This window comes from Musca autumnalis, unplaced genomic scaffold (assembly GCF_047663935.1).
Source record: "Musca autumnalis isolate F117 unplaced genomic scaffold, ASM4766393v1 scaffold_1, whole genome shotgun sequence".
Taxonomy (NCBI): domain Eukaryota; kingdom Metazoa; phylum Arthropoda; class Insecta; order Diptera; family Muscidae; genus Musca; species Musca autumnalis.
In genome coordinates, this window is record NW_027411644.1 from 109,230,729 (window position 1) to 109,242,043 (window position 11,315).

Consider the following 11,315-nt stretch of genomic DNA (forward strand, 5'->3'; position numbering starts at 1 on the left):
AGAAATCATGGGCCGATCAGTAAAAGAAGTAACTGATACCTTTATATAGGTCGAAGGAGAATCTGCTAAAGTGGGTCTGGCGGTAAACGGTGAGAAGACCAAGTTGATGGTGTCGACGCGCAATGCATCCATTGTGCTCGGACCGACTGTGGATGTTGGTTCCTTTAATATTGAGGTAGTAAAAGACTTCGTCTACCTCGGCACCTCCGTAAACACAACAAACGACATCAGTTGTGAAATAAAAAGAAGAATTGTATTGGCCAACAGATGCTACTTTGGTTTAAGTAAGCAGTTTAAAAACAAAGCCACATCTCGTCAAACAAAAATAACGCTCTACAAAACACTGATACTACCCGTGCTGATGTATGGATCCGAAGCCTGGGTACTCGCGCAAGCAGACATGGCAGTGCTTGGTGTGTTTGAGAGAAAAATTCTTCGAAAGATCTACGGACCAATCTGCGTTGACGGTGAATATCGACGTCGCATGAACCACGAGCTGTATCTGCTATACAACGACATCAATATTGTTAAACGTATCGAGATGCAGCGATTGCGTTGGCTAGGCCATATCATAAGAATGAGCGATGATGAACCCGCTAAAAAGGCGTATGAATAAAGCCACATGGCGGTGCACGCAGAATTGGCAGGCCAAGGAATAGATGGCGCAAACAAGTGGATGATGAGATGAAAAGGCGCGGTATTCCAGAGTGCGAAGCAACAAATAGAGAGGAATGGAGATCTCTTCTTAGTTCGGCCTATAGAACAAATGTTCTGTAATGGGCCAGCTAAGTAAGTAAGTAAGAACCTGGCTCAGAAACCCCGTATTCTTATCATCAGCATCGGTATACATAATCTTAATATATAAAAGAGCGTAGTGATGAGTGAGTGACTGACTGACATATCAACGCCCACACGAAACCGCTGAAGCTAGAATGATGTGTAGTGTGAGATAAGGCTGGGTTTTTGGAAATTCGTCCTAGATGGATAGGAAATGTACTATAAGGTACCAAATACAGTACCCTTTGCATTAGGCAAACGGGAAGAGCTTGAATTCTGAAATTTGGAATGAGGGTCACAAATGGAGACTTAGAAAGATGTGCCAAAGGGTTTTTGGAAATTCGAACTATAAGTGTACGAAAAGTACTAAAAATTACTAAATTTGGTACCAACTGTTTATTTTGAACGGATATACCAAGAATCTTGAAATGTTGAATTGGAATCAAGGTGGTGTTGATATAAAGAAATGATTTGGAAATTCGTAGCTATTTGTAAGAAATGGTACAAAATTTGGTACAATTTGGATTATGGAGAACGGATAGAGATCTAATCCTCAAATTTAGAATTTAGACAAGTAAGCCAAGTCTATAGTCGGACGGGGCCGACCATGCAATACCCTACACCTTTACCCTTGGGAATTAGCTTTCCACATATCAAAATTTCGCTTTATTGCAATTTTCATCAGGGGGAAGATCAGTAGTTCTATTTTCATATGTAGTCTACTTTGCCGGTATATGCCCGCTAGGAAATAAAATATAGACCAAAAATATTTTTTTTTTTTTTGTATTTTTCATACAAAAGTAATGGTCCATTTCACCCGCTAAATAATATCAGATCATTATCCAATATTATAGGCATCTTCCTCTACTTAACTCCCAACCTCGTGCAAAATGTCGTGATTATTGGGCTATAATTGCGACCCCTAGCCTGTTTATCATTACACTACAAGCAAATAACAGGGTATATTAGGCTGTAACTCTGTTCTCTTATCATGTACACCAACACAATTGACATCAATAGAAAGGTCAAGCGTTCCTCTTCCAAGTATAGCTTACTTGCCCGGAATGTCTCTTCCAAGAATAATAATATAAGATGTATACAAACATTTTTCACAATTTTCACACAAAACTTTTGGTCCATTTAACCCTCTAAATATTATCTGATCGCCATCTCCAATTGCAACCCAGCAAAATTTGACGGAAGGGGTTCTTTGCGATGACGTGATTTCATGTCATCTTTTGCATTGGTTCAAAGGAAGTCGTGAAAGATCCGATCTTTTCATTAGGATTTGAACCAATGCAAAGGAAGTCGTGAAAGATCCGATCTTTTCATCAGCATTTGTACCCATTCCATCGATCCAATAGAGATGATGTTTGTGTTTTTATTTACACACCTGTTTATTTTCATTTTGGTATGTTCCAGTACTGCAAAAATCGACTAATTTTTACTCTTTTTTCCGATAACATAAAGGAAAAATTGTTATCGTAGTAAAAATAAGTAGATTCTTGCAGTTTCTGGAACAGACCAAAGTTGTTAGAACTGTCGTCGTGATGTTGTCTCACATTTCCTGCATATCAAACAACTAAAACTTCTAAACAATTGGTATTATATGAAGTCCCAACCATCGAGCTAAAAATAGAATCGGACTGTACACATTGCTATTTTAAAAGTTCCCTTGTCTGTTCTAAATCTGACATAGAATGAAATCAATCAAATCTCGCTTCTTGGAATTTGAAAAAAAAGTCCGAAACGAAAAGGAACAAGAATCTGAAAATAAAGAAGAAACTACTTTTGGAAAGAAACAATTAAAAATAAATTAATTAAGCATAAATGGTATTTTCCATAAAAAGTCTCTCCTCCCCGTTCGTTACATTTTGTTCTTAGAGATCCCTAAAGCAAGCCGGGTTGTAGATCCCTACATATTTCCGTCACCAAACAAAAGAATATAAATTACCATGTTGTTATAAAATAACAAAATTATAAAATAAAAGTAATTTACGAAATAAAAATACTTAAAGGAGTGCATTTGGAGTCCATGTTGAAATCTGAACTGGTGATGGGAAGATAATTGAAAAAACCTTTTGTAAGATGAAAGAATATCAGTTGCGGAGAACGGAGGAAGTAATCTTTTGCGTTGTAGCGGTGGTGATTACATTGCAATTTTGGATGTAAACTTTTGAAAAACTAAACAGATAAATTAATTGTAGCTATTTCATGAATTCGTTTGAATTAATAAAGAGTTTTGTTTTTCATGAAAACCATATTTCAATACAGCATTTACATTTTCCAAACAAGACATGAAAATTTCATGCCAAGGGGTTGGTGAAAATGACATGCCAAAGCATTGGTTAAAATGACATGTCATAGCATGGGTGAAAATGACGTGTCAAAGCATTGGTGAAAATGACATGTCAAATCATTGGTGGAAATGACATGCCAAAGCATTGGTGGAAATGACATGTCAACGCATTGGTTAAAATGACATGCTTAGGATCCAGAAACGAACGTCATCTTTTGGGGTCCACGCTCATATAAAATTCATCGATGAAGATGCTAAAAAGATGACATGCTAGATCACTTGCACCCATGATTGAATGTCATCTTTGGCATCGAACATTTTGCTGGGAAGCTACTTCTTCGTCATATACTCTTACCTTACTTAAAATTTCGAGGCGATCTGACTATTATTGCAACCTACAGAGCATCTACAAAATCGGATAAAAATTATGTTTTTGGTCCATTTCACCCGCTAAATATTTCACGATCATCACCAATTAAAATAGCGATCTATTCTGATGTGAACCGACCTCCATACCAAATTTCGTGACGATCGGTCCATAATTGCGCCCTGGAGTTTGATTACAATTTATAATGGACAGACGGACACACGGACGGACGGACGGACACACATCTCAAAATCGCTTTATCTCGCCGAGATATGAAGATTGGTATACCACATTGGGGGTCTCCGACGAATATTTCGCGGTGTTACATGAATTTTTACCAAAACAAACTTATAATACCCTTTCCACATAGTGGTGTAGGGTATAATTACTGTTGGAGTGTAGGATTGAGGAAATTTTTTGAAATCCGTTCTTATAGGTACGAAAAGTAACAAATGGTATGAAATTTGGTACAATTTGGTTTTGGGTGACCGGATAAAGCTGGAATTCTGAAATTTGGAATTATGATTACTGTTGGACTGTAGGATTAAGGTTGTTTTGGAAATTCGTACTTCGTTGAACGGATTGAGGTGGAATGCTGAAATTTGGAATTAAAATTAATTTTGGAGTGTAGTATTGAGGTTGTTTTGGAAATTCGTACTTATGGGTACGGAAAGTACAAAATGGTACTAAATTTGTACAATTTAGATTTCAGTGAACGGATAGAGCTGGAATCCTAAAAAGTGGAATTAAGATTACTGTTATTATTTTGTATTGATGTCAATACAGGGTTGAGATATGTGGTTGTCGAAATACGTACCATAAGTATACGAAAATAACTAAATGGTACTTAATTTGTTGTTGGTGAGCATTGGTGTGTAATGTCAATAAATGTTGTATGGGGACAGAGCTGGAGTTCTAAAATTTGAGTCATTGTTGGTATGTGGGGTTAAGATATGGAGATGGCTTTGGAAATGCATACTATGGAAAGTACGAAATGGTACAGAATTTGGTATAATTTGTTATTGTGTTAGCAGAAATTTTTGAAACTGTAGGAGAAGGTTTCGTAAATTCGTACTTATGTATTTATATCTAACTAGCAAATGCCCGCTACTTCGTATGCGGAATATATAATCAATATTTAATGCGGGAATGGTGAATGCTGGAGATTCTGTTGTACTAAGACCTATTTTTATTACCAATATTTTTTTCGATTGTAGCCAGAACTTACAAAAAAAAAAAATCTGCCGTATCGCATCCCTACACAACTACCATATTTTTTATTTCGAATTTTCAAAACTACGTATCATATTGCAAATTTCAGATTTGACTCCTGGTTCTAACCCTTCCAACATATATTCTAACCCCAATTCACTATTTAGTACTTTTTGTATAAATAAGTACGAATTTGAAAAGCCTCCTCCCTACCTCCACTCTAAACACCAATTGCTAATCTAATGCCAAATTTCAAAATTCCAGTTCTACCCCTTACAAAATCACAAATTGTACAAAATTCTATACCATATAGCAAATACCAAAAGGTACCAAATTTTGTACCATTTAGCACTTTTCGTACACGATTTTCCAAAATGTACTTTCATATCTATCCGTTCACCTAAACCCAATTTATAGCCAATGTAGTTCCATTTAGCACTTTTCCATAAGTACGAATTTCCAAAACTACCTCAATCCTACATTCCAACAGTAATCTGTTCACGCAAATAGAAATAGTAGCGAATTCTGTACCATTTAGTACTGCTTCGTGCACGTTAGTACGATTTTCCAAAGCTACCTCTATATCTCAATTCTATATTCCAACAGTAATCTTAATTCCATATTTCAGGATTCCAGCTCTTCAAATCCAAATCATACTAAGCTCACTACCATTTAGGACTTTTCGATCTTTGGTACATCTTTCTTACTCTTCATCAGTGACCCCAATTCCAAATTTCAGGATTCGAACTCTATCCGTTCACCCAAATCCAAATTGTACTAAATTTAGTACCATTAAGAACTTTTCGTGCACTGATGTATAGTTCGAATTTCCAAAAACCTTTTCTTGTTACTATCCACCAGTTACCCTAATTTCAAATTTCAGGATTCCAGCTCTATCCGTTCACCCAAATCCAAATTGTACTAAATTTTGTATCATTTAGTACTTTTCGTACCCTTATAGTTCGAATTTACAAAAACTTTCATTGTTACTCTTCATCAGTGACCCTCATTGCAAATGTTTGTATTCCAGCTCTATCCGTTCACCCAAATCCAAATTGTACTATATTTAGTACCATTTAGTACTTTTTGTATACTTTTAATTCGAATTTCAAAACCCTTTCTTTTTTACTCTCCATCAGTGATCCTCATTCCAAATTTTAGGATTCCAGCTCTATCCGTTCACCCAAATCCAAATTGTACTAAATTTAGTACCATTTAGTACTTTTCGTGCACTTATAGTTCGAATTTCTAAAAACTTTTCTTTGTTACTCTCCATCAGTGACCCTCATTACAAATTTCAGGATTCCAGCTCAATCCGTTCACCCAAATCCAAATTGTACTAAATTTAGTACCATTTAGTACTTTTCGTACCCCTATAGTTCGAATTTACAAAAACCTTTCATTGTTACTCTTCATCAGTGACCCTCATTCCAAATGTCTGTATTCCAGCTCAATCTGTTCACCCAAATCAAAATTGTACTAAATTTAGTACCATTTAGTACTTTTCGTACGCTTATAGTTCGAATTTCCAAAAACCTTTCTTTGTTACTCTTCATCAGTGACCTTCATTCCAAATGTTTTTATTCCAGCTCTATCCGTTCACCCAAACTCAAATTGTACAAAATTTAGTACAATTTATTACTTTTCGTACACTTATAGTTCGAATTCCAAAAACCTTTAATTTTTACTCTTCATCAGTGATCCTCATTCCAAATTCCAGGAATCCGGCTCTATCCGTTCACCCAAATCTAAATTGTACTAAATTTAGTACCATTTAGTACTTTTCGTGCATTTATAGTTCGAATTTCTAAAAACCTTTCTTTGTTACTCTCCACCAGTGACCCTAATTCCAAATTCCAGGATTCCAGCTCTATCCGTTCACCCAAATCCAAATTGTACTAAATTTAGTACCATTTAGTACTTTTCGTACCCCTATATTTCGAATTTACAAAAACCTTTCATTGTTACTCTTCATCAGTGACCCTCATTCCAAATGTCTGTATTCCAGCTCAATCTGTTCACCCAAATCAAAATTGTACTAAATTTAGTACCATTTAGTACTTTTCGTACCTTTAAGTTCGAAATTCAAAAAACCTATCATTGTTACTCTTCATCAGTGACCCTCATTCCAAATGTAGGTATTCCAGCTCAATCTGTTCACCCAAATCAAAATTGTACTAAATTTAGTACCATTTAGTACTTTTCGTACCCTTATAGTTCGAATTTCCAAAAACCTATCATTGTTACTCTTCATCAGTGACCCTCATTCCAAATGTTTGTATTCCAGCTCTATCCGTTCCACCAAATCCAAATTGTACTAAATTTAGTACCATTTAGTACTATTCATGCACTTATAGTTCGAATTTCCAAAAACCTTTCATTTTAACTCTTCATCAGTGATCCTCATTCCAAATTTCACGATTCCAGCTCTATCCGTTCACCCAAATCCAAATTGTACTAAATTTAGTACCATTTAGTACTTTTCATGTACTTATAGTTCGCATTTCTAAAAACTTTTCTTTGTTACTCTCCATCAGTGACCCTCATTACAAATTTCAGGATTCCAGCTCAATCCGTTCACCGAAATCCAAATTGTACTAAATTTGGTACCATTTAGAACTTTTCGTGCACTTATAGTTCGGATTTCCAAAAAAGTTTCTTTGTTATTCTCCACCACTGACCATAATTTCAAATTTCAGGATTCTAGCTCTATCCGTTCACCCAAATCCAAATTGTACTAAATTTAGTACCATTTAGTACTTTTCGTACACTTATAGTTCGAATTTCCAAAAACCCTTTGGTACATCTTTCTAACTCTCCATCAGTTACCCTCATTCCGAATTTCAGAATTCTAGCTCTTCCCGTTTGCCTAATACCAGGGGTACCATATTTAGTACCTTTTAGTACTTTTCGTACACTTCTAGGTCGAATTTCCAAAAACCCAGCCTTATCTCACCCCTACACACCAACAGCAACCTACACCCAAAATTTCAAGTTTCTAGCTTCAGCCGTTTCGTCTGGGCGTTGATGAATCAGTCAGTCAGTCAGTCACTCACCTCACTACTCTTTTATATATATAGATGTACTATAATAGAGTTTGGGGGAACAATAAGTCGGAAATGAGAATCGGGGTTGATATCAGAAGGTAATTTTTTACGGTTATACCCAGGTAAACGAAAAACACTAAATTTGACACCATTTTGATATTGTATGAACGATAACAACGTCCGACAATTTTCAAAAAATTGCGTTAAACATGAACAGGACTATATACGTCTGAAACTATAGGAAAAATGGAGTAAAATTGCACTTAAGATTTTTCGTTTTCTCATCCTGTTGACCTTTTAAAGGATTAAAAGACAACAAGACCTCAAACCTTTGGGGGCCCGTAACCGCGAAAGTGGAAGTGATGGGGAGAAACGACGGGACACGTGTCGTCTTATTTTTGGTATTCCAAAAATAAGAAGACACGTGGTTTGTTTGTATTTATACCCTACACCACTATGTGGGGAGGGTATTATAAGTTGGTTTTGGCCAAAAAGTTTGTAACGCATCGAAATAATGGTCGTAGACCCATACTTATATATACCGAAATGAATGTCTCGACGAGCTGAGTCGATCTGGCTATGTGTGTCCGTCCGTCCGTCTGTCCATCTGTCCATCTAAACCTTGTAATCACGCTACAGGTCGCAATTTTGATCGGATCGTCACGAAATTTTGGATGTTGATGGGGGTCCCGGAGGGGAAGAAGCCTATTGATTTTGGTGATGGTCGGAAAATATTTAGGGGTCGGAATAGGCAAAAAACTTATGTGGATAAAAAGACAACGTTTTTTCCAAAACGAATATCTCAGCTTCTATATGGGGTATACCAAAAGCAGAACCTGGCAATGAAAGTAGAAAATGTCGCCTTTCTAATGATGTAAAGTAGGTTCGCGTAGGTGATCAAACAACGAAGATATCACAATAGTCGCAAATAAAACCCAACTTTTCATTTTTGCGATTTTAATTATAATGACGCTTATCACTGCTTTTGTTGGGGACTTTCCAAAAGCAAAGCCTGACTATGAAAGTAGAAGATCCCGTCTTTACAATGATGCAAACTAGGTCGGCGTAGGTAACCAAATGATGGAGATATCGCAATAGTCGGTAATACATCCCATTTTTCTTTTTTTTTGGAAATCACGCTACAGGTCGCAATTTTGATCATATCGTCACGAAAATTTGAGGGTTAATGGGGGTCTCACAGATGAAGAAGCCTATTGATTCTGGTGATGGTCGGATAATATTTAGGGGTCGGAATGGGCAAACACTTTTTTGGAGAAAAGTCAACATTTCATTTCAAAGCCAATATCTCTGTTTCTTTAAGAGGTATATCAAAAGCAAAACCTGGCAAGGAAAGTAGAAAATATCACCTTTACAACGATGTAAAGTAGGTTGTCGTAGATGGTCAAATAGCAGAGATATGACAATAGTCGATAATGCATCCCATTTTCCGATTTTTTTGTAATCACGCTACAGGTCGCAATTTTGATCGGATCGTCACGAAATTTTGGGGGTTAATGGGGGTCCCAAAGAGAAAGAAGCCTATTGATTTTGATGATATGCGGATAATATTCAGGGGTCGGAATGGGCAAACACTTATTTGGAGAAACGTCAACGTTTTATTTCAAAGCCAATATCTCTGTTTCTTTAAGAGTTATATCTAAAGCAAAACCTGGCGAGGAAAGTAGAAATTATCACCTTTACAACGATGTAAAGTAGGTTGTCGTAGCTGCTCAAACAACAGAGATATCGCAATAGTCGGTAATGAATCTCATTTTCTGATTTGTTTGTAATCAAGCTACAGGTCTGAATTTTGATCGGATCGTCACGAATTTTTTGGGAGTGGATGCGGGTCCCACAGAGGAAGGAGCCTATTTAGTTTGGTGATGGTCGGATAATAATCAGGAGTCGGAATAAGCGAAAAGCTTATGTGGAGGAAAGTCAACGTTTTTTTCTTATGCGAATATCTCCGCATCTGGTTGGAGTATTCCAAAAGGAATACCCGTCAATGGAAGAAGAAAAGATCTGGTTTATATTGATGCAAAGTATGTTGGCGTAAGTGAGCAAACCGAGATATTGCAAAATTCAGTAATAAACCCAATTTTCCATTTTTTGTAATCACGCTACAAGTTGGAATTTTGATCGGATAGTGATGAAATTTTGGCGGTAGATGGGAGCCCCACAGAAGAAGAAGCCTATTGATTTTGGTGATAGTCGGATAATATTTAGGGTTCGGAATGGGGAAAAACTCATTTGGAGACAAATTCAAAGTTTTATTCTTTGTGAATATATCGGCTTCTAGTAGTGGTATTCCAACGGCAAAGCCTGTCAATGGAAGAAGAAAATATTATCTTTACATTGGTGTAAAGCAGGTTGGCGAAGGTAGTCAAACAAGGGAGATACCACTATAGTCGGTAATGCACCCAATTCTTACATTTGTTGCAATCAAGCTACAGGTCGTAATTTTGATCGGATGGCCACGAAATTTTGGTTGCTTATGGGGGTCCTAGAGAGAAAGAGGCATATTATTTTTGTGGCAGTCGGATTATATTCCCTAAAAGAAATGTTTACCAGTGCAAAGCTTATGCACAGGGGTAGTGGTGTAGGGTATCACATGGTCGGCCCCATCCCGACTATAGCCTTTGCTCACTTGTTTTGTTTTAAGTTTGTTCGTGTCGCAAAATGATATAGAATGAAATGTTTTGTTTTCTTTGAAGAATTTCACGTATATATTTATTAAAAATAACTTACAAAACTAGGATATTGAAATTTCTGGAAGTGTTGCACTATAAAAAGGATATTAACATATATTTTTTTGAAAAAAAGTCGCAGGATGTTTTCAAAGGATTTTTTAGTATTTAATTTATCAAGGCCTTTTTGGTGTTCTTTTTATCCTTGAATGAAATAAATGAAAGTTATTATATAAAGCCAAATTTTCCTCTTTAATTTTTATTTTATTTAAATTTATTTAAATTTTTAAATTTTTTTTTTTTTTTTTTTGAAAAATTTTGTCCTTTGGAATTTGGATGTCCTTTAAAAGATCAACAGGATGAGAAAACGAAAGATCTTAAGTGTAATTTTTCGCCATTTTTCCTTTAGTTACAGACGTAGAGAGCCCGGTTCATGTGTAATTTTGGCTGTCGGACGGTCTATTTTCTGAAGAAGTATGGACCTGAAAAACTTTTACCGTCATAATGGAGGCAGCGAATGCAAGTTGCTTCAAAAGAAATCAAATCGAGAGCAGATCTTAAAGTGAACTTATAACACGGTGTAACGGGGTTTTTGCACCTTTCAGGTTATTTTCTCAGGAAGTATGGACTTGCCCCTGATGAAACTTGTACCGTCATATGGGGGGCAGTGAATGCAAGTTGTTACAACAAAAATCAAAGCCATTCGAGAGCAGATCCTAAACTGAATTGAGTCCATATTGAAAGTCTGGTAGAAATTTCACGATGTGCAAAGTATAGACCAAATCGGTTACTTCCTTCAAGAGTTATTGTGCGCACAAATTTTCCGAACATTTCTGAACTTTTGAAGTAGAGGTACTGGAAGGTACCTTAAACTAAGTTTGGACAAAATATTTCGAAAACCAAAATTTGGACCGAATCGGTTGATC